Below are 24,528 nucleotides of genomic sequence, written 5' to 3' on the forward strand. Positions count from 1 at the left end.
CGAAAACAAGTAAGCGCGCAGATACTTTCAATGGCTAGCACATACGTACATACATAGTATTTATAATATATATGTAAATACCAAGTACTTTACGTATATGCTTTACTTTAAGAGCTTAAACAGAGTAAGAACGTAATTCACAATAGCATTCAAGCTAGCACCATTTTCTCCGGCAGCGTAGCTCGCTCACCCGGCGAAAATTATTGCGGGCAGCACAATTATTGCTTAACAAGTATGTAATTACCGCGACACGCAGGATAGGTTTATCTCGCTGGCGAAATTGTTATACGCGTCGTATAATTGGCCTTAACGTTAATTCGCGAGCGATCATTATGTTTTTCACGCGTTTCTTCGCCACGTCGGAACGGAGAAAAAATGATTTATTACAGGAAATAGGCGGCTAGATGACGCATGGTAATCAATGCAAAACCTCGATTCAACGTCGATCGAGCGAAACGAAGTTACGCGTTTGATTGAAATTGCTTATCGCGCGATAAAAGCTTTAACGCGTATATACACGGTACGTTGTCAAAAGGGAACGGTATTTGTACAATATCATTCGTGAACGAGAATGTATATATGAATATATGAGAAGTTACAAGATATTTCTTACAAACGTATGTTTAGTAACAATTTCTATAGTTCCACTGAATATTGAGGCTTATTAATATAAGGGACAATTGACAAATACTTTAAACAGTTTTGCGATTTCTGTATGAAATATATGCTTGCATCGAATATCTTTCAACTTCTGTGTAGATTTTCAGATCTGTTTCAAATTTGATCGCTATAATCGCGATACTCGTGTCTCGCTACAATGTCGAAATTTCAAAAAGTAATATTATATAACGAGCATAATACGTTTATAAGAATTGTTCACGGTAGGTGTTCGAATATTTTCGCCAGCCACTGTATGTTGTATTTTCTTTCTGAAATAATGCGTTTTCTCTCTCTCTCTCTCTCTCTCTCTCTCTCTCGTCTCTACTCTTTGTGCTGCACGTTTGGCGCCTTCTAATCTCTGTCTCGCGTTTCTACCTGTATTTGTCCTCCTCTTTTTAATATTCAACTCTTTGTGCCGCTTTATCTCCTTCTCCGGCCTCTTTTTCCCTGTCTTCGCCTAAAATTCTGCGCGTTTTGTTCGTTCCATGGACGCGTTCCCTTCGTTTTCAGCTTTTTTCCCCCTGGCTCTACAACCCTCTTTCAGAGCTCTCGCGTAATTTATACCGCATTCCGGTTGAAATAAATCAAATCGAGTCGTGGTTCTGGAAATAGGAATCGAATTAACATAGGAAGTTGATAGACGCGTGTTCATTTGCATAATTGTCACGTTTCCTTTCCTTTTCCTGTACACGTCGGTGGAATTGAACGTGAAATAAAAAAGCATAGAACTTTATTTAGTACATTAATCGGAAAAAGCTAGTTAACTCGTCACTTTGACTGTCAATATTACTTTATTCGTGTCTTCTACATTCTACAATACTTTATTACTTTATTCATATACAATATTACTTTATTCGTGTCTTCTACATTCAGTCAATTTCTGTAGAAAATAAATTCTGCCGTACCTGCTGGATCCAGATTGCGGAATCCCAAGTGAAATTCTTTTTGCTTCTGACAGCAAGATTTGTTCACGAAAGTGCGACTTAAAAATTCGTACGATAATTTTTTGAATTTTTATTTGGACAAACCTATAGCGCGTATCGTAGATAACAAGGATGGCGTAATGATGATAGGGGAAGGGATTGAAGAAATGCCAATTTTGGATGGGACATTTGCATGAAACATTTGCTGCTATCGATAAACATCATAAGATACGTTGACAATCCAATATATTTACATTTGCAAAAGTATTTGAAAACTTACCATGGAGAACATTTATGTGTACATGTATACTATATGCATTATATGTATACATATAACATTTTGAAATTCCATTGACACTGTAACGAGACACGACTGTGATGATTATATCGATAAAATTTAAAACTCATCTGAAACTGCATATAGAAGTTACAATGCATTTACTGCAAATATGTATATATTTAAAAATTTAATAAAAAATTAGTCGCAGCATGAACAGTCATCCTAAACGTATGATACATAACAATAAGTGTGAAAGCTGGTCTCACTGAATTTGACTTTGAGATTTATTGTTATAATTACAATTGTATAATTTGTATAATTGTATAATTATTAGTTGTATAATTATAATGAATAATTGATTGCTTAAACGCTTTTGCGATCTCTGCAAAATATATGCTTGCACCAAATATAACCTTCGCAGTAGATACACTTTCAGATCTGTTTCAAATTTAATCGATATCATCGTGATAGACGAGTCTCATTGCGGAGCTTTTTAAGATGTTTCTTGCAACACACGTAACATATCTACAAAAGGTTTCTAAGAGTGTTCAAATATTTTTTGATTTACCGCAGATATCATAGCGATCGTGTCAATAGATAATCCAGTTAACAAGTTCGTTCGAACGATATGTAATACGAGTTGTTTTAACGTGGATTGTCGACGAGTGAATAAGCGCTATTGCCACGATCGTGGTCGTTGCACCGGTGGTTAAAATGATGGTTTAGCCGATGACGTCAACGTCATCTCATGGTAACGATCAACATCTGACTCGAAATCGCACGTGGAGGTTCGAATACAGTGGCTGCTTGGTAACACCTCGCCTTGACACGGAAATATCCGCCTCTTGTTCGTGTAAATATTTTTTTGGTCACGAAGAGATTTTTTCTTCTTTAGCTATTGGAACGCCATTCTCCTTTTTTCCACGTTTTATGAGACTTCGTTTGCGGTTGTTGCCTTGCAGATTTATTTTAAGAAGGATTTTTAAGAAAAACCCGTTTTTAAGCAAGATTTTTTTGGAAAATAGTACTAGAGGATCCAAAATACTTTTAACAATATCTCGTTCAAAAGCTTCGAACATATATTTTTTACAGTTTTAATTTACTGCGTCAGTTTCAATTTAATAATAATTTAATGTCGTTTTTTTTTTTTATTTTAAAATAAATTCCAGCAAACATTTTAATCACGATGAAACAGAAAAACTGAGTTTTATTGTATAAATATCTAGTTTTGTATTATAACTTTATTAATATCAATACATGTACTAAATTTTACAATATTCGACGTTGTCAAGAGTCGCATTATCAGACTACAATCAAAATCCGCTCTAACTGCTAAGCAATAAATAACTTTATACATACTTAAGAATTATTCGTAATGAATAGAAAGTGAATTAATTGAAAACACGAAATATTACAACTTTCCTCTTGTGTACTTTGAGAAAGTAAGGATACTAAATAATTGTTGGAAAATAATTACGTTAAATCTTAAACAAAAATTAATGTTTAAAATCGCAGGCGACTCTTTTCAAAGCATGTACATTAGAATCTGACCCGTCACAATTCCATTCTATAGTTAGATCACCAAGCAAATGGTCCGTCCTTAATAATTTCTGCATCCACAAATTTAAACTCCGATACACACGTCAAGACTACTCCTGTACCTCTGGTGCAAAATCAGAAAATTGATCGCCGGTTGGTCCATTAAAACGAGGCTAACAACGCGATTAAATCGCTAATAAACACCATATTTTCGCGATGTTCTCCATTTCTCAAAATCAAACCTCGATTCTATATAGGAGACGAAAACTCGGCTCGTCGCCACGTTTACGCGTACATCCTCGTTCATAAATATCGGCACGCTTACAGAAAAGTAAGCTTCAAATATTCTTAGAAAATTATTGAAACGTTTAAGGGTTGTTGTGTTGTTTAAAATCATTTTTTCTTTTAAACTCAAAATTAACTGTTTTCGTGCAGATGTTTATGGTGGATAGATACGATACTCTGAAACGTGGATACTTCATTTTCGACAAATTTTTCAGGGTGTAATAATTTTCCAAAATGCCTAGAAAAGTCATACGTCACCATTAACCATTGCAAATTAACATTGATACAGAATTTCTGACAGGTAATTTGTTGAAATATATTTTATATAGAAAATAGTATAAAATAAAATATGTGAAACGTAGTATTATTTTCGAATTAGCTTATAGAATTCTAAGTAAATAAAGAATCCGTATATTCAATGATGTAATACAAATTTTACTTTTATAACGGCAGCAACACGTTTATGTTCTCGTTTATGTCCATCACGTTTTTCAATTATTGCTTCAATCAATTTTCTCAATGACGTCTAAATTAAGAGATCCCTGGGGATAACATGTGCGCAATCACGAATATTAGAAAAATATTTACAGCAAATACGATGCTTCCTACAGCTTTTATTTTCAAGTTAATTCACTATAAATTCGTTACGTGTTCTAAATTCATTCGTTTTACGTATATCTTACGATGTACAAATATCAAAGAAGGGAAAGTATCTTCCAATTTCCTAATAATCCTCAATTTATCGTACACCTCTTGCAACTCTCCTGAACAACTTTTACAAATTCTTAGATGTTCCTCAGATCGCTTAATCGTCTGTTTTTAAATATCTGCTCCGATTATCGCCTTTCGTATAAACTCGGATCGTGTGCTAATGCTTATTACTTATGAACAGAGGTGTACATGGTCGTTTGTCTTTCTCGCGGGCAACGAGCAACGGTGCCGCATTAATTTCATTTCGTGCCGCTTAATTGCGGCAGTTCATCGTTCCGCCGAAAAAATAAACCGCCGCAACGTTGACAAAAAGGCGGCTAAAAGAGAAGAAGAAGAGAAGAAAGAGTAGAAAAAACGGAGCGTACACGTCGTTGAACATGCGCCGACGAGTTTCGAACGATCTTCCGTCCACGTCTATGTGATGTATTCCTTCATGGCGTTCGTTTCACGATAAAACGTAAAGGTTCTCGACACGGAGAGAACTGCCACGTGGTGGTCTACGTAGACTAAACACGAACGTGGCCAAGGAAACCGAGAGAAAATTAGAGGGGTGAAAGAGGAAGAGAGAACGGCTAAGGCTGGCAACGCTTGTGCTCGAAACCAACGGAGGAAATAATTTTTTTGTTATTCTTCCGAGGCCACTGTCCGCTCGGGCTGCTCGTTCCGTTTAATCCTCTGATAGTTTATTCGCGATAATAACGTTGTCAGAGGGAAACGTTGCACAGGTCTCCTCCAGCTGGCTCCTCCAACAGCCCCGTTGCATGCTTGCACAATGAGTAATTACGCTTGACTTGAACTTCTTTTGAGGTGTTTTACTTTGCTCCTAAGGAGTGTTGATATTTTATTTTTTGTTATTCATTGATCGATAGATACGTACTAAATGCGACGTTGTTTCTACCGTATATCCTGGATTTTAAAGAGGTAAGATCGTTAATCGAAGGATAATCAGTTTTAAGATGTTTCGAGCAGCGTGAAACTCGACCAACGTTTGATAATCTGTTGAAATTTTATCAGATATTTCTTGCTTATTCTACATCGTATTTTTGAACAATTGACGAACATTTTTACTTTCTAAGAAATATTTATTTGTCTCTTAAAAGTTCAAAGGATAGAATACAATATATACAATAATTCAGGGTTTAATAATTGTATTTGTAATGAATTTATAGATGTAACAAAAATTGTTTTCTTTTTCTTTCTTTTTAGAGTATTTGCAGCTAATGAAATGAAAGATTGCTATATAGAAGCAAGTCGTATACGTAAAGTAGACTTCCCAAAAAAACGAAAGTGAAAAGGGTGTTGTATTTCAACAAGGATGTGTCAACAAGAAGGTGCTTTGATATCATAGACTTCTTTTTCGCTATAATATAACTTGATGTCATTGTTTTAAGATCGTTTTTCCTAAAAATAGGATTCTCTAGAATGTAGAATAATTTCCAATGTTTAAAGCGGTAGAAATCCTGTACAATTTATTATTCTTTGATAATTCTAAAAACTTGCACCTTTCAATTCTCTTTCTCTATTTAAATTCCAAACATATTGCAAGATATTCTGCAACATGTTTCCATATAAAAATCTTCTGTCAATTTACGTTCCTCTAAAAAATTCGTCTATCTCATTAAATTAAAACTAATTTAAACGTATAGAAATTCATAATTCATAAAAATAAAAACGAAAGGTTCAGTAAGTACAGTAGTAGTCTAACGCGGCTTATCACGCTCAAATTATTTCAACTATAAATTTCGTTACATCCGAAATGCATTCGAAATTCTCAGTACCACGAGGTGGATTCTTTTTCACTGACAAACGAATTCAGCTTCTCCGATCCGAGCAGGAGAGGAGCTCGAGTCAGCGCGAGGACGCGCGACAAACTCGCGAGCGTGTTTAACGCACGGCCGGAACACTCGGCGTTGGTCGCGCGTGCTACCTTTTTCCTGTTTGCTTCTTCACCGCGAAGAGTTTAGCCGGCCAAAAGGGAGTGCTTTTAAGCGCGGCTGCCAGGAAACGCGTTTCTAGAGACCGAGGCTGCTTTTTTAAATTCGCCAGCTCGCGACTCGATGCTGCATTTTTTCTGCACCCGTCCTTATCCCTCCTTCGTCGCGGATGAAATAGTTCCACCGATGTAATTTAATAAATGCACGAGCGTTTTTCCGCCTTCAACGTCCCGTCCAAACTTTCGGATCGGCTGTTCGTAGCTGAACTCGCTCGATTCCCATCCGCCGAAGCAAATGGTGAAAACCTTGCATTGACTGTTCCGTAGGAAATTTCGTATTCGGCAAATTCTGCATTTATTTCAGTTTTAATTTTCAATTTGGTTAATGCACAAAGTATTTTCAGATTCGTGGTATAAGTACAGAGAAATATTTTTCTGCGAGGAAGAGAAATAAAAAATGTTACGATAAAATCGAGTAGCTCGAACCTTTATTTCGGAGAAAATGAAGTTTCAGGACGAATTAAAAGATAAGATGGTATGATGGACGAAATCGTTTACACGTAATCCCACGAGAGGATTCGCAGTAAGCGGTTCGGCCGAATCAAATGAAAATCTCGTGACCGGTGCCTGACTTGTGGTGACCTGATCATGTACCGTGATCGATACTCTGAAGAAGATATGTAATGAAGTTTTTCAGCTTGCAGCTTCGTTTCGGAGAAAGTGAAGACTTAAGACGAGTTGGAATATCCTGATGTTAGACGAAGCTAAACTAAATTGAATTATTTTAACAAAAGAAAAGATAAGCAAAGTATATAATAATAAGATTCAGTTGTTTCATTCGAGGATTTGTTTCGCAGAAAATAAAGTTTAAGGATGAATATAAATAAAGTTTAAGATGAGCATTTGTTATTGGACTATGTTTCTTTGTGATGAATTTTATTGAATGTTTATTGAGTTGAAGATGGCATTTGGTAAAGAAGTAACGAAGAAACGTAATGAAATATTATGTATGTTTATTTATCTGAATTTTCTTGTACAATTAAACTAATATTATAGCATGCAATATATAATTCAAGTTACAAGTTACCAGCGTTAAGTAATTTTTTTGTAATATTGACGACAAATGATATAAACCGATGATGTAAAATGTAAAATTATTAACAGAAGGATACAACAGCATACACTTGTCACTCGTTAATTCGATAATATTATTGTATTATTTAGTAAATTATTATGGAATAGAGGTTCTTAATTTCATATTCTCAAAAATAAAATTTCGGAGGAAAAACTGTTTAAAGCTTTTTATGTATATTATTCTACTTTTTATAGCATTTGTGAATGCCTTGCTTTCGCACGTTTGTTTAAAATACACAGTTGAGATATTCTTTATAATCTTTATGTAATACATCAAACGATTGTTTGGAAAACATGTAATTTTCTTCGAATATAATATATTTGGGTAAAATGTTGACGAACACTTTTCGAAGAATATTTTTGCGTTTTATTCTTTATTCTATGATTCTTATTATTAACAGAGAATAAAAATCTCACATTTTAAATATCGGGTATTTTATCCGTAAAATATTCAAGAATACCAAATGTGACATAGAAAGTAATATTTTAATTCTTCTAACGTTTCATTTGAATTTCTGACAAATTTATATCTCTAATTTCAAGTTTCTTAATTCCTGTCGAACATTAAAAAAGTATTCCTCCATTTGTATCGAATAATTTCATAAATATCGATGATTTATAATAGTATTTTTCTCTTGAAAAACTTTATTACATCTTGTAAAACATAATTTATAAATGCATAATTTTTCAATGTCCAAAGTATATCGTTTGATGTACGTAATGCTGTTTTCAAAACTACACTTCGCCGTACTTTTAGTTTCTCTGTTTTCTGCTGAAATTGATATGCTTTAAATTCAATAAATTCGATATTCGTGTCAATTAAACACGATTGATAATAAATTTGAAATATTTCCTGTTCTCGAGAGCCGCGTTGCGTATCAAACACGCTTTAACTATTGATAGACATTCGATTTTCTGTTTCAAAAATTTTCAAGCAAGTCTACCGTGTAAAGATTTCATTTGTCCCGAATATCGCGCTAAATCTAGAAGATTTCGAATAATTTTAGAAAATACGATGTATCTGTAACAAGAAATGTTAAAATATATGTTTCCATTCAGCTGTTTAAATTGTATATTTATTACATCCAATATTTCACGTATTACGTTTTATATTTAATATTCTACATTCCATATTTAATATATAATATTTCCAATTTTATATATTTTTTAAACAGCGCTACGCAATCCAACGTTTCGTTTCGATTGAAATGGAATTGAAATCGAATACCGCTGAATTTTAATCATCGTGTATTTTCATGTACTGTATTATACCATACTTGTACATCATTCTCATGGTGCGTTTCCATTGCATTATATTCGTCAAACTTTATATTTCTCAAAGTTACCTGATACAAGATATAGAATGTTTTAACAAATTCGAACAAGAATAAAATGCTTCGGTATCGTACTCTTCAACAATTCTACTATAATAGAGCTACTAATGTAAATAATATTTTGTATACGTATAATATATTACACATATACAGGGTGGTTGGTAACTGGTGGTACAAGCGGAAAGGGGGTAATTCTACGCGAAAAAAGAAATCGAAAATATGGAATAAAAATTTTTCGTTTGAGGCTTTGTTTTCGAGAAAATCGACTTTGAATTTTCGCTCGGTACGCGTGCACTTTATCGCGTCTCGTTATAACGGATCTCACTGTAGATCGTTTGTCACGATTGACGTTATTTTTAAATTTTTAAATTTTTAAATTTTTAAATTTTTAAATTTCTAAACTTTTAAATTTTTAAATTTTTAAATTCTTAAATTTTTAAATTTTTTAATTTTTTAATTTTTTAATTTTTAAATTTTTAAATTTTTATTCTATATTTTCGACTTCTTTTTTCGCGTAGAATCACCCGCTTTCCGCTTGTACCACCAGTTACCAACCACCCTGTATAATTTATCGTTTGCTATTGACAATTTTAGAAAAGTATATCTCCCCGGACTTCACAAAATACATTTTTCGTTTCAAGCATTTCCAATAAACAATATGTTTTTAGAACATACAGTCTGTGTTGAGTTTGTAAGAAACAGCAAACACGCACGTACTTTGCTATTTACAATGGATTTTTATAAACAAACACGTCTAAACCTCTAATATAAAAATTAATTATAAACAAAAAGAATTATAAATTACGTAATATCGTATTATAATTTATTATCTAACGCATTGCTGATGATGAAATATAACGTATTTTCTATTTATCAGCCAAGAATAGTCTTCATATAGCGATATGCAAATGTCAATATTTTGAAGTTTTCTGGCGATCCGTTACGCGTATTAATTTTCCAGGTCAATTAAATAGAGAGAGAGAGTCATAAAAAAGGAAACGATATTGTAGATGTCTGTACAAGTATCCTTTTCAAAAATACCAACTGGTGAAAATACGCATATTTATCTGAATTCATCAATTATTCTTATTCTTATATAAATTTAATTCTGTATGAACACAACTAAAGCATCGGGACACTAGCGGAAATTTGTTCTACTCTTTAGACATTTCTAATCTTTCCTCTGTTTCGCTCTCTATATTTCAGTATAAAATATGAGAATGAGAAGCTCGTTTCGAAAACTTTATACATTCTTCCATATTTTATACCGCATATGTATATTTAAATTTCTTATAAACACATGAAATTCCGCAGTTTAGTCGATTGGTTTTTACAATTCACAGACTAATAACACGGCTATGATAGAACGATTTTCCAAACGATATTGACGGCGATTGGAATCGTAATAGCAATGAAAGTTCAAAGTGTGAACTTTAACGATGCAATTGTCGCACAAGCGAAAGAATGGAAAGTATTAATTCGAAGATTGACTATGTAATTTCATGAACAGTTTACGCGATGGTTTGATATTTCCTTGTGACGAGAATAATTGATTTATCGAAAACATTCAATTACATTCGACAAGTTCTTAATATAATAGAAAATGGGATTAAAAACACCCGTAACTTAAAGATATTTGCTGAAATTAACAATGAGTTTTAACAATTCACAAATCATAAATAATTTAAAGATACGCCAGGGGTCAAAAGTTTGGATGTGCAAGTAGCTTTTGTATATAATCTGTGATCTGCTGTGTTCACTATCGTGTTTTTATTCTAACGAAATAAAGTTTCTCTTTAATAAACGAGTAAATCCAACAATGTCCGGAGATTCGCAAACTGTGTTAAAAATAATTCTCGGCAAAGCCCCATCTCTAATCCTCTATTTGAAGCATCGTATCCACGAGCGCCTCGTTTTCTTCGACAATTTCGAACGGGCAATAAATCTGTGCATCGCACGTACAGGTCAGGACAAAGTGTTTTCGGTTGGAGGGAGCCGCGTGTTCGGGTCCGGTCGAAGATCGATAATTTTGCACGAATCAGTAGAGGAGCGTTTGCGTTTCGGTGGCCTGTAACCTGCATTTCCGATAGAACGGTTTGCTAGCAAACGATGCATTACACGCCGATGCGGAGCCCCGGATGTTCACTTTGATGTGCTGGCGTGTCACGCGCGCGCGATCCAAGCTGCGTCGATTCACCGATAATCAAAAATGCGTGCTACGAATTTTGTCTCTCTGTCATCGTCTCTGTTTGGCGTGTGGACTACAAGAGAGAGAGAGAGAGAGAGAGAGAAAGAGAGAGGGGGGGGGGAGAAAGAGAGAGAGAAAAGAAGAAGATCGACGATATCAAAGCGTCGTCGAGATGAAAAGTTAATAAATTACATCGATACGCAGCAGCGAAATTGGGTCAATGATAAATGGGAAGCCGATGAAGGAAGGCGAAGGCTACTATCGCCATTCGTCTGGAATTCTTCCTACTGTCATCGTTGTTATTCTTATATCGCTGTTATCTGGCTGTTGGTTATCGGATTAGTGTCGCTGGATCGTAGTTTTCGCCAGAATTTCTACGTATTATGATACCTTTCCTTTTTCTGCCGAAGGGTTGCGTGGAAAGTGATAAGAGAGATGAAGTTGTTTCTTTTCTCGTTTTCGAGTAATTTATTGGGAAGAATTGCGAGTTGATTTTGAGTTGTATGTAGAGTGAGGATTTTTATTCGTTCGTGGAAGATTTAGAGATAGAGCACATAGATAATATAAATATATGCAAAAATATATAAAATAAACGAAGTATAGTTACTACTTACGATATTTGAAGGCTACGGAGGAAAAGTGCGATAAGTCATATGTTTTGTCTCGTATGAAGAAACGATTTTAAAATTTAACTCGCTGTTGGCTAATTCCATATTGTTCGAACAATTTTCTATTTGATTTAAAAATTGAATAATATGTTATTGCTACTCGTCTATTCTCGAGTATTCTAAAAATATTATACAAATTATACAAAACTTTTTAGATTGGCTATTTTTAACAGGTAATGGTATCTTTGTACATAGTGAAAAATAAAAATTAACGAATGATAACAAAAATTAAAAACCTATATCTTTTCGCATTATTGCAATATTTCAGTGATTTTTCACACAAATTTCTATTTAGACTCTATACGTCCTATCAATAAAGATATAAAATTGTATGAATTTTTGCGACCTACTACTCAGACAGTTTTTGTAGTTGAAATTTTGTTTGTTCTCCAGGGAAGAATTATAATTATAGTTGCAATACGTTAATTCACTTGGATTGTAGTAAATATAAATGGTTATTTCGGGATCAGTGTAATAATATATTAGAATACAATGGTACAGCGAAACGTAAATAGAATTGCATATTATTATGTACATGTAACTTCCAATGTACACATTGTTGGAGAAGGTTAATTTAAACGTAGCTGATTTTGCTTAACTTTTATTTAGAACATGCTTTTGCAAAGCATTCTATCCAATTTTTTCTTCTTGGAATATTACCAGTGGATATAAATATTCCGTTCCTTTCTTTGTCTATATCAGGCTAATTTCTTATGCGAAAACGTAAGTTGATTCAAGCGTGATCAATTCAAGTTGAATGTTTAACACCGTCTTGATTAATACTTTCGTAGGAATTGTTTGAATTTCTTAAGGCTTTAAGAGTATCTTCTTCTTTTATTGCGCGTAGAATGGCACTGTATGATTCTTATCTCGTATACTTTGAGGATAAATATGGATAAACCATGGTTTTAACTCTTTCATTTCTACGACAGTCTTATGATTACATATTCAGAATTACGAAATACGTAGAACGTTACTTTCGTCAACAACTAATCGTAGAATTGTAAATTTTATTTCACGTTTAAATAATCCTGAATATCGACAGAATGTCACGTAATAGGCAAAAATATTACAGATAAAGATAAACGTTAACGCCTTTTTTTACCAAGTTCCCAATTGCCACGTTACACTTCAGAAATCGTAAGTACCAAGTATCGAAACGCTCGCGTGTTTTATTTCTCGAGTTTACGCTCTTTCCGCCGTTAGACAGAGAATTATCGTACGAGTATGTAATAAAACGAATTCCTCTAATTTCTGGCCGGGTAACGTCGGGTTTCCGCGAAACTCTGACAAAAGTAGAATCATATTTTACCATACACGTACGCTGGGAACTAGCCGATTGAACTTGCCGCGATTTTCCTCCAACTTTCCTCTCCGCCAGGCGAAGGAGAACTTTTCTGACAGTAACGTAATTTCGCGAAGAGTAGTCGTTGGAGAACGAGAGGAGGAGTGGAAGGTGAGGATAGAGAAGTCGATCTTTGTTTGGGTCGAAGAGAAAGAGGAGAATGGTTGCGAGATTAAATGTGGGATAAAAGGGCAAGACGAAAGAAAAGAAAACGAAGAAAGGACGAGGAGCCGTGGGCTATACACGGCCAATCTTTCGACGATATTTCATCGCGCGTTTGGGATCCAGCGAATTATCGATAAATAAATAAGTCATAAGCAAAAATCGAGGATGATGAGGAACCTGTTAGGAAGATGAAAGATTTGTTGCAAGGCTTTTGATCGTTTTTTTCTTTTCTTTTTTCGTATGAACATAGCGATTAACGTATTTACCGTGACTTTTCGATTTGAATTTGAGATGGTATCTGAAATGGTTGAAGTGGTAATTTGGGAAATTCGTGGCTTGACACGTGGATTATGGTAATGATAAGCCGTTGATAGTAGAAGGTATGGACGGTTAAACTCGTGACGAAAGATACATGAAAAAGTATATCCACGTATAATAAAAGCAGGAAAACATATATTTGACGGAAAATCTACGAAATCTTGACGAACGACCAATTTTGAGCATTCTGATACTACGAAATTTTATATAAATATTTATGATATTTCTTATGGCTACAATGGATGATGCTATTGTTATGTATTACAATATCCAGGATATTTTTTCGAACTGTAGATGTTATAAATAAATCGAAATATACACGATATTCGTCACGTGGCCTCATAATAGAGTGTTTCGTTCTCTGTGGTATAAAGGTTAAAACGAATAAATTAATATATTGGATTATTTAGAAAGTTCATGACAAATTTTAGATTATAATAAAAAAAATCAGATGTTACTCAAGTTCAAGAAATTTACGATATCTTTAACATTTCTGTCAATTTTCGTATAGAAACTATATTGTATTTAATTATCTAAAATTCGTATTTTGATCTTGTCATCATGGATGGAGCGTGGCTTTCCATGATGTTCTTGATTTTCATCGTGAGACAATATTCCTTCACTAATTTTTTAAGCGCAATAGTATCAAAGCGTTGCATACAAAACATATAATATTACTATTGTTACAAATTTAGAAATCCTTTCGTAAACCTTCATTTTTCAATAATCGATGGTTGAAACAGAATATTCAACGTACGAAATTTCTCTGGCTAATTTTTCACCATTTAAGATTCTTTCAAGAATTCCACGTTTCATAATGAAAATTCATATTTCAAGGAAATTCTATTCTTAATTATATCGACTTTCCAAATATCTAATATTACTAAATATTTGCCAACTTGCCACTGTGTATTAATTCATAACATGGTTGGTTTGGTTCTGACACCAATCAGTGGGAATTATTTCCGGCTAATGATTAGTGGCACGGAAATAGAACAACTTGTTTCAAAATTCATGAAAAATCTTCGCTTATATTCTCTTTCGTTCAATCAACTCTGTGACGTCAGCCACGACCTTTGCCTGGCCCGATTCGTTTGTGCATGTAGAACATTTGCACGATGTTCTCGAATCGGGAAGTATGAATTGCATTAGTATAAAGTTATATCTTTGGAGGTAATAGGCTTACTGCGCTGTGATCAATCGCTTCAAGCGTTTGTGTTTCCTTCTTCCGGGTATTGGCCAACTGAGAATATCTCATCGTCAAATAATATCGCTTTTGAGGAAGCGATTTGTGATTTCTCCCGTCATTTACTAAATTCATCTAATTTTTCATACACTTCGTTGATAATTACCTGTCAATCTTCAGTTCTCTATTTATGGCGATAAACATCGATTTAAGCGTGAAAAGTTACACACATCACATACAAAAAAAAAAAAAGGATACAGCAAAATACGATGGAATGGAATGATGTAACGTTTTCTTCTAAGGAATATTTTTGTAGAAATATAGGAGTTTCGGCAAATTTCCTCTTACAAAATTTCCTCCATTCGGTAATAAACAGTAGCTCGACCCAGATTCTAGGATCACGTTGTGTACATGTATCCGAAAACTGCACTCGTAGCATTCATTTAACGTCAAACACAGTTCCCATCAGCTTCGTCGTTAAACTGCACTTTACGTTATATTATCTGAAGGAACCATTTCCGACGTATTCTTCGACATTACGCTATAAATTCGTAATTTTCTCACTTCGTGTATGGAGAGTATTTCGTATTTCGTACGAGAGAAAGCTTGATCTTCACTCGGCAAGGAATTTCCAAAAATAAAATTGTGGAATCTATGTGAAAGCAACCGTAAAGTGTGAATTCAAGGGAAATAGAATATATAACGTTATAAATAATGGATTCCAAAGGCTCTAACAGTTTTTTAACACGTTTCGGGTCGCATTTATCACCTCCAAAATGTGTACCTTATGACGATTGTTTGAGGTGTTTTCCTACTTAAATTTCGTCGATACACTAAACTTACACAAAAGAAAGAAAGAAATTGTCTAATAAAACTTTAAACGATCTGTGTTTATGCAACATTTTTCATAGAAAACATCTTAGCAGGACAACAATTGACATTATGTGAGAAATAGCGAATAAAGCAACTGTATTTGGTATTTGTGTTCTGCTTTGGAACTTGATATTTGTTTAATAATATGAAGTGATATAAATTAAAAGTAGACAATATACAAATATATAGAAACAACATAAACACATAACGTAAAACAAGAATGTATTAAGATGAGTTAAGACTAGATCAGCTAATTGTTCCAATGATTGGTGTAAAAAATAATAAATATTCAGGAACAGAGCTGTGAAGGTAACGAATATCTATAACCATAAATTAAAAAGGAATAGAACTATTGGATTTCAAAGAAACTTTCTTTCAAATTCAATCGGCCAATTATCGCCTACATGTCGCTGCTGAACGCTGTTCGATTTAAAATTCAGAGAACAACGGGGATATTTTTGCGAATTAACAAATCCACCGGTTGAAAATTGATACACGGTTGAAATGATGTACCATGTGCACGATAGTCGCGCATTTTGTGCCGAGTTGTTCGTATAATAGCGATGATGTAATTTTCAGACGCGTATGCATCTCCAATGCAAAGGGATATGGCATCGTATGTGTTGCGAGTGCACGCCCTGCATTGTAAAATGTCGCGTGGAAAAGGATCGTTTGAACGAAAATACGGTTAATAAAGAAGCGGTGTTTCGCCATGTTGCGCATACAAAAATTGGTAGTAGCGCAAATGCTCCTAATGAACAATCATTATGTGTAACAATTTGCAAAAGTGTCGTTTGTGAGCTAAAACACAATTACTGTTCGTTGAACTCGTTAAAAATTATCGCGAACAATTACTTAGTGTAGCAATTTGTAAAAGAGTCGTTTCAGCTGAAATGTAATTAGTGTTCGTTGACCTCGCTAAATTTTACTATTTAATTACTACGGAAAGATTGCAAAAATGATTATATATATATATAAAAAGGAAACAAAAGAAGCATAGGTATAGTAAAGTACACAAAAATGTAAGATTCAGCTTTAAAATTAAAAAATTAAAAAATTAATTCGGAATAAGGGAAGATAAAAACGTGAAGAGTATACACCGTAGCAAGTAACTTCTTTTTCTCTTATTTAGCGTGTAGAATTTTTTCTTTTTCTGTTTTTTATTTCACGTTAGTTACTGGAGATTGAATCAACAGGACCAGTAGCAAACTTATTATTTCTATTCGTTGTACGTAAAAATCGCAACTGTATTGGCGTTTCTATCAACGTTGAAAGGAAAGTGGCTTTCATAAAGTAAAATAGGACGTGGGAAATACAGATAGTTCGAAATTTGCATGTCTATATTGACTTGGATCGTTTACCACTTTCGCGTAAATTTACTATTTTGCTCGGACATCGGTAATTAATGACAATGAACAGAGAATAACGATGCTCGTGGTCGTACTCATCGTTGATTGAAACATTCACGTTGAAATGATCTTCGTGAATTCGCTATTTTCCTATCGAATGAATACGGCGCTAATTTTGTGCATTTCGTGTTACTTCGAATTGAATTTGAACGATTACGTAAATTCTGTTTTAAATTTACTTTTATTCGACGAAGAGATTGCGCATTTTAAAATGAAATATTGACGCAGACGAAAAGAGAGGAGCGTATAGAATACTTTGTTCAATATCAATTGTTATAAACGAAAGAGTATATTCCCTTTATCAATGATATATTATTTTTATTCTACATTTAAAATTGTAATTTAAAACTGTATTTCAATATCGAATTTTAATATTACCTTCTATCAGACTAGATTTTGTTACGTGTGGATCATAATCGGTATCAGTGTGACTCATAAAGAGAGAGCTGTAGGAGGTGTCCGCCTCCGATTTTGACCTACATCGTAGGACAGTAGAGTACACTTTTCTTTTCTTACGTAGAAAGCATTACGCGTAAATATCGTGTATCTTCAAAAATTCTAAGCGACAAATGTACAAACAATCGTCTAACGTAAACTCTTCTATTTCAAACTCAAACAAAGTAATTTTACCAGATTAGTACAATTTAGCTGAAGAGACTAGATCCAATGGAAATATGAAACTTTAAATCGATATTTTTATTTTATTTTTCCCTTAACAATACCTATATACTCCTTCGTAACAACTATTTTCTTATCAAGCAAAAGATCCGAGTCCTGCTGTATAATAATTAAACGATATAATTGCACACATGTGCTTTCCAACATGGTCACAAACAAACACTTTAAATTCGCAAAAATCTCATAGAAATGATCAGCAACGCCAAACCATGTACCGTTTACGTCACTTAGAGACTCTTCGTCCTTTAATTGCCTCATCTCCCACTTTTCACCCCGAGGCAACCTAATTATCAGTAATCGAGAATGACATCTCTCTCTTCAAATTTAACCCATGCTGTTCATCATCGCAAACATTCTCAAACTCCAATCACAAAGTTACAACCTTACAAACCGTGCAACTCATTTCGATTGTATAATAAAAGCTGAGAGGGCCACGTTTCCACGTCGCGGAATTCATATCGGCGCTCTCTGCTCCTCGATGGTCCTCGATGTCTAAAAGATTCGGCGTGTCAGGGATAATAAGCGCGCGGGGATCACGTCCGATCATTAATCCGCGAAATACCAAGTGGATTCGGTCGGAGTTTCGGCGAGTGAAAAAAGCGTAGACGCGTGTTAGCGCCGGAGACATTGCAGCAACGTTGACTCATTCGGGACCAACGTTGCGTTAACGCAGCATTTCATTTGCAACTCTTTTTTTCCAATCAATTTACATAATCCAATTCTGTTTTCTGTTTCAAGGATTCGTAGTTAGAGTTGGTGGCTTTTTCGCCACTGTCTATTTCACATAGATCTTACGATTCTATGGAAGTTGGAGGAATTGAAATAAGGGAAACCTGTACGAAATTGTATTATTGCAAGATAAAACGTATATCGTGCTTATCTCCATAGCTGTTTTAAGATCTTCATAAGTAATTAAAAAGAAATTGGCGGTCATTTGGCCACTACTTTTCTCCATATTTAAGCGTTTGTCGATAAAAATGTATTACAAAGCGCGTACATCACGGAGAATTATTAAGTTTCCTGTATTTTCAAGTGTTTCGATCTTATTCTCGACGCTACACGAAGAAATATATTAACAGTGTCTATTAACAGCATGTTTTTAAAACTATCGCCGATCATTTTTGTCTTCGTATTTGGTTGTAACGTGTATGCGCGAGGTTGTATTTCGTACTCCACTGTTCTCAAACTGTCGTTTAATCTTTTGGCAATAACGGTTAAAAACAAATGTCGATGAACAAATAAGCCAAGTCACGTGAACCTAGAAGAAATAACGATGAAAATAACTTTTGCGTATAGAAACATGGCGTGAACCAGTTGAACGAACATTTTGAACTGCAGTTGCTGTGAATACGGAGAACTTAACGATTCTCGATATCAGCATTTCAGATCAGTTTATACGCGAGTTTCATTCATTTTAATATCATTCACTAGCTTCGATCAAGATCGATATCGTACAGTACGATTTTACACAGCCCACGATCCAAGATCGAAGAAAGAACTTGAACTTGAATTCTTGAACTTTCGCTTGAACTTTCGAACTCTACGTTTATCACTTCACATTCATTATGAAGGCATTTAGTAAGCACAAAGTCTGTTTCCTAAATTAAAAACCATAAACCTAGAACCTTAAACGTACAGTTTTCTACGATTTTCCCATATTTATAACATCATGATAAACAAACGTCGCTTGGTCTTCATCGCGTTGACTACCATGCAGTTCCTTGCATAGTAAATATCTTACCCTAAAAACCGCTTTAGATTCGAAGCTACTCCCACTGACGCTTAATTTTTACGAAATGTTATGTCCTATCAGCGTGCTCCCTTTCTGACAATGTTCATCGATCCAGGTCGTTCGCATCGTTGAATACTCCTCGATCTCTGTCGCGAAAAATATATTTTTAATTTCTTATTTCAGTCATCCTGAGAAATTTAGTAAAACGTGGGTCACCGATTATCACCGTGGCGGTTGAGGTGTTGATGAGCCAAGAAGTGTGAGCGAGTGGAGGACACAGAATGGGAAGGAAGGGGTAGAAAGGGCGTGAGAGAGAGGAAAAAGGGGGAAGGAGAAAAAAAAATAGTAGGAAAGGAATATCGAGAGGGGGTAGGCTGGAAGGGGGATGCGGGAAGGAGAAGAACGCAGGTGAATGCGAATGGGCAGCGCAGGGTGTGACGCGAATGAATGCGATCCAACGCCATTTTGAAAGGATACCGCCGGACGAGGCGGGAAAAGTGGATTGCAAAAATGTCCAAGGTATGCACTTCACGGCGTCGCGCTCGAATCCGTCGTGGTTTTCGTGACCGCGAGATTCTTCGAGGGTCGACCGATTCGCACCCTTCGGTTTTCGCAATCGTTTTCTTAGTCGCGAGTACTCGCGTCGTACTCTCGTGTTTCGTTGCGTTCGAGGTGATAGGTGAAGGTGTTGATGGAGTTGCGTACGATGACGGTTGATTCCTTGGAAGATCGTAGAAGGCTGTGACGTTGGTTGAATTCGAGGAGAAGGTAAAACGATTAGAACGTTGTTGCTGTTTTATTAGAATCAGAAGCAATGAGAGGTCGATAGGTTGTTTTGATGGAAGTAAGCAAAGAACGTACGTACACTTGCTCACGGAGGTATTCGAGTATTTATCATAGGGAACTTTCATGTGTAGACACGTTCCATGTGTTATATAAAACAGCTTGAGATTTCATTAGCACTCTGATGAAACACGACTATGACTTATATGTATGGATTGGTAGAAATTGAGATTTATCGCAAGATATTATCGCAAACGTACATTTAGTAAAAAATTAGCGTACAGTATGCATAACCACGTCTGATGTCTAATAATAAGTGTTAAGGATTTATTGTTATTTATTGGTTTATTTATTTATTGCCACGTCGACTTTGTCTTACTCGATATCGAGGATTATTAATGGTGTAATAGATAATTGACTAATTATCTAAACAGTTTTGTGATTTTTGTGAAATATATACTTGTATTAAATGTCTCGTAATTTCTATATATATATATGTTGTAGATTTGTTTCAAACTTTACCAATACAGATACGATAGATGAATTTCATTAGACACATGGTGCTTTTCAAAATGTTTCCTATAACACGTGTAATATATTCATGACAGGTATCTACAGGTGTTCAGATACTTTCGTAAGTCCGTATAGATCGTTGTTCTTATAGTTAGTTAATTCTGTTAGAGAAACATAAGGAATTAAATTACTGTTTCGTTAGAAAATATTAACGACCAACAAACTGTAAAGTTATATACATTTATGCTGACTATAAACATGTAAAGATAAATCAGAACGTGTAAAAACTTAATAAAAATATATGATATCTCGTGAAAGTTTATCTTTTTGAAATCATTATTTGCGTGTTTCACATTTAATAGGTACCAGACTTGCAACAGTATCTTGTTACCATACTGTTACTTGATCAAAACTTTTTCTACGAAGTAACGTTTTTGACGTGCAGAGTTGGTGATCAACAGAAATTTTATCACTATATGGCGTTATATTTTATGCAAAATTCTTTATACGAAGAAGCTTATACAGTGTAAATTAGAGTAAAAATTTGCCTTCAGAGAACGATCCAAATAATAATTTAAATAATTCTTTATTTCACATAATATGTAAAATTACGTATGATGTATATACAATGCGTTACACTGCTTTACGCCAAACGTATTCTGCAAACTCACAAAAGAATCGTATTTTAATTTCACTTTACCGAGACTTCATGAAATATGACCTTGTATCTTTGCAACAGTCGAACGTCATGTTTTAAGAAAATATTTATATTCTAAGGAACCAAACGACACGAAAGGTAGAACGTCGAATCTTCTTGAAAAATAATTTGAACGTTAAATTTCGAATTTAATCAAAGTATGCAATTTTGTTATTCTCTTGCGCAAAAATTTACGCAAGCCAAATAAATTTCAAGTTTTCTTTTTTCAAAAATTCCAAAATACAAGTGAAATATTATCTTGAACATGTCTGTTCGAGAGAATTATTTACACGTAGCGAAAGATCGCACTTCGGGTATCGCCTGATGAATATCCGAGAACCGCGGTCACCAACGAAAGAAAGCTCTAAACGAGATTTATTCAAAGACAGGAATATCAGAATTTGCATTAATCGCCAACTTCGAACTCGATACATTTCCATGAAACATCACGATTGTCGTTTCTTTCAGAATCTACGAACGATCTCGTCACTGCGGCGAACAGCGCGCTCTTAATCCTCTATAACCTACTGTAACATTCAGGTAAAGTTTCCAACGCATACTATACTTGTTTCCAGTTTGATTTGTTGCGTTTTCCTTTTTTTTTTCCTTCTTTTTTTCGGAATGCGCCAAGTAGTCGCTAATTTTTATCGAAGCTTGAGATACAGTGTGGACGTTCGCTGTACAATCTTGTGTTTATATTTCTTTCTTCTTCTTTCTCTTTTCCTTTTGCGTTATCACAAAGATTGACGCAGATTTCATTCTGTATGTCTTTTAGTTTGTTTGTCTATATGCAAGTAGCTTTGTTCGCAGCGAAACGTAGCTAAGATTCTATTTATTTGCAACTGTTATTAGCTGCAATTTCACTTGTGCTTTTAAGTAGCAGTGAGTTGGAATTAGATAGATGTTTAGTGGTAGTGATTGAAACAGATTGTCAATTAGATTTTGCTAGAGGATATTTCACGTGCGTAGACGAACTTTCTATAACGTAGCGATTAGTTTTTTTTTAGAAAGTGTTGGTTTCTTTCAGTTCCGTATTATACGAAACGAAGGATTTTTATTGAAATAGCTAGAGCCGATGCGAAAGTGACGCAGGGTTGAAGTGGAGATTTGGTTGTAATCGTTTGGTTTTCTACTCAGTCCCATACCAGTTTGTTTTTTTTTTTTTTTTTTTTAGTCATTTCCTACGATTCGACGTTTGTAGCATTTCGACAGTTGTGACGTTTTTGGTTAGTAACGAAAATTCACGACCTCTATATTTATTGTAAATCTTTATCAAGTTGGGGCTGTTAATAAGTTATTTTTTGGCAAATAGACCTGAACCAATTTCTACTAGGTACTGTATACTACAAAGTAGACAGATGGTCGATTCACGTATCTGTTCTAAGCGTCTCGACGATATAGAAACCAGAGTTAAAGTTCGAAGAATGAATGAAAGTATATTATTTTCTTTTCGTAAATTATATCAGAAATGTGTTTATTAAAAATATCTACAATTGGTCATTCTTAATTATACACTAGTGCATGATAATTTTGTTCTTCTTTAACATTATCAAACACCATTAAACCATGGTGTTCTCCCACACATAAAATGTCTTCATCTTCTGAGCTTTCTGCAACAGTTTTGTCCTTAATTGTTGAATTTCTTGTGTTGGAATTAAGCCAAATTGCAGCAATGCTCTGTGTATCTGGAAAATAATGTTAAATTGTAAAATTTATTTATTTTTTTAAATAAACAGCTATCGATCCGAATTAAATGAATTTGAAAATTGCATTAAATCTCGTTGGAACAACGGTATTTACATTTTTACACGATTTACGTTACTTAATGATGACTTTAACATTTGAATGTGAAACAAAAATCTAAGTTAGTTGATCGAAGTATTCATACAGAGTTCGAGCATACTTTTCTAAATTTTTTAAATTAATTGATACTGTTCATTGATACATTTTGAAGTAGAATTTATATCATTTCATAAAATTTCAATGCTATTTACGATATTTTTAATGTTATCTTTATTTTCTTCGTGCAACTGCGTCAGGCACTTGCGAGTTATTGCAGTTTCAAATGAAGACGTCAGATAAGGTAGTACCTGGTGATCATAAAGTCTTTTCTTCGTGGATATTGCATAAAGATCTTATCATGCCCCTAATTTATGCTCGAAACTTTTCAATTTCGCTGCATTTAACCGTGTTAACCTCTTAGAATCGGTGCGACTTGAAATTGAAGTTTTAAAATTGATATAATAGTCTGCTAAAAATAGCAGGCCTGTGAAATGGCACGGGCACATGCGAATCTTATTTTTGAGGCGTTTAATAGGAACAAAAATTATCTTTCGCGAAACAGCGCAATTTTTAGTGAAAATGAAAAAGGTAAGTGCGTACGAGAATCTTGAAAATCCGAATTTTTTAAAATTGCGAAATTTATATTTTTTTATTTTAATGTCACTTTCAGTTTAAACAGAAGAAGTTTTAATACTATGGCTAATAAGTCGACGATGTTGTACGAAAGCCAAAGGTATAATTATTAAGACAATTCAAATATTAACAAAAATTCCAAGAGCATGGAAAACACACGTTTAACCCGAAAATCAAATAAACAGACAATTTTGACAATTTCGGATTGATTGACCATCTTCTTCCATAGTGTTCGTGTATATTAACAATAATTGTTTTATATTTCCTGTTTTTTCGACCAGTCGCCGAGAGACGCGATCACGAGGAAGCGCGTCAACGGGAGTCGTAAATTCCCGTTACGATTAGACAATCGACGCCACGAACAGATCGATCCCTTATCTCAATTAGGATAATAGAGGTGGTTTAATGAGTATAACACTTGATTAACAGTTCAAAGATATATATTTCCAACAACCTTGTAGAGAAGATAGTTACGCTATTGCGTAAGGTAAAAGCTAAGTAGTGAAATATTGACGGCTGTAAACCTGGCAAAGAGATGTTGACTGTTTTAATGTCGATAAATCAGTGAAGTCAGGTGATGCTGTTGCAAAGGAAAACTCCTGTTCGGTGGTGATCGCCGCACCACTGGTCGCTTGCGGGTGGAATCCTGGGAAACATAAGAAAACCCAAGTTTCCCATATTTTTACCTGATGGAACAAAAACCATAAGGAACCTCTTGACTGGAAGATATTTTATGCCAATTGACGGACTTGACGGTAA

At 34.5% G+C, this 24,528-nt stretch overlaps 1 protein-coding gene across 5 annotated transcripts in view; it reads left to right on the forward strand.

Moving 5' to 3' along the window:
- wge (BAH domain and coiled-coil containing protein winged eye) overlaps window positions 1-24,528 on the forward strand; it is a 346,446-nt gene that overhangs the window by 122,774 nt on the left and 199,144 nt on the right. Inside the window, exon 2 of one of the 5 annotated variants that reach the window (XM_069112024.1) lies at window positions 21,823-21,894. The exons of the other annotated variants lie outside the window; for them this stretch is intronic. The gene's annotated coding sequence lies outside the window, so the exon portion shown is untranslated. The remainder of the gene's footprint in view (window positions 1-21,822; window positions 21,895-24,528) is intronic. 5 annotated transcript variants of the gene reach the window in all.

The sequence above is a fragment of the Bombus flavifrons genome, chromosome 1 (genome assembly GCF_040668555.2).
Source record: "Bombus flavifrons isolate JBK064 chromosome 1, iyBomFlav1_principal, whole genome shotgun sequence".
Classification (NCBI taxonomy): Eukaryota; Metazoa; Arthropoda; class Insecta; order Hymenoptera; family Apidae; genus Bombus; species Bombus flavifrons.